Source organism: Rhinopithecus bieti, unplaced genomic scaffold, assembly GCF_001698545.2.
Source record: "Rhinopithecus bieti isolate Rb0 unplaced genomic scaffold, ASM169854v2 scaffold_31531, whole genome shotgun sequence".
Lineage (NCBI taxonomy): Eukaryota > Metazoa > Chordata > Mammalia > Primates > Cercopithecidae > Rhinopithecus > Rhinopithecus bieti.
In genome coordinates, this window is record NW_016814088.1 from 3,023,853 (window position 1) to 3,024,313 (window position 461).

A 461-nucleotide genomic window follows, 5' to 3' on the forward strand; every position below is an offset into this window, starting at 1 on the left:
TTTTTTTTTTTTTTTTTTTTTTTTTTTTTTTTTTTTTTTTTTGTAATTGTTCTCTTGAACAAGAAATTTTAAAACATAAGCCATAGATGAAAGTAAGGTATAGGTGTACTGCAACTGAAACAGGAAACTGTAGAGGTCTGATGAAAAATGGAGATGTCTCACAACTAGTGTCTACTGAATAGGAAATGCAGAATTCAGTATGATTAGTACAAAAATAATTAAATCACAAAAATCATTAGGAACTTTACTGATAGTAATATCATCTTTATAACTAAGACTAACGTAAAGCTTCAAAACACTTTGAGATACAGAAATGTTTTTGATGATCACAAAATGTCTATGAGGTAATGCAATGTCCATGAAACATGTAAGATAACTTCAGGACACAGATCCTGGAACCAAATTTCCAGAGTTCTAGTTTTGAGAGCGAACACTGTGTCAATGTTTATTAGAGTAACCTG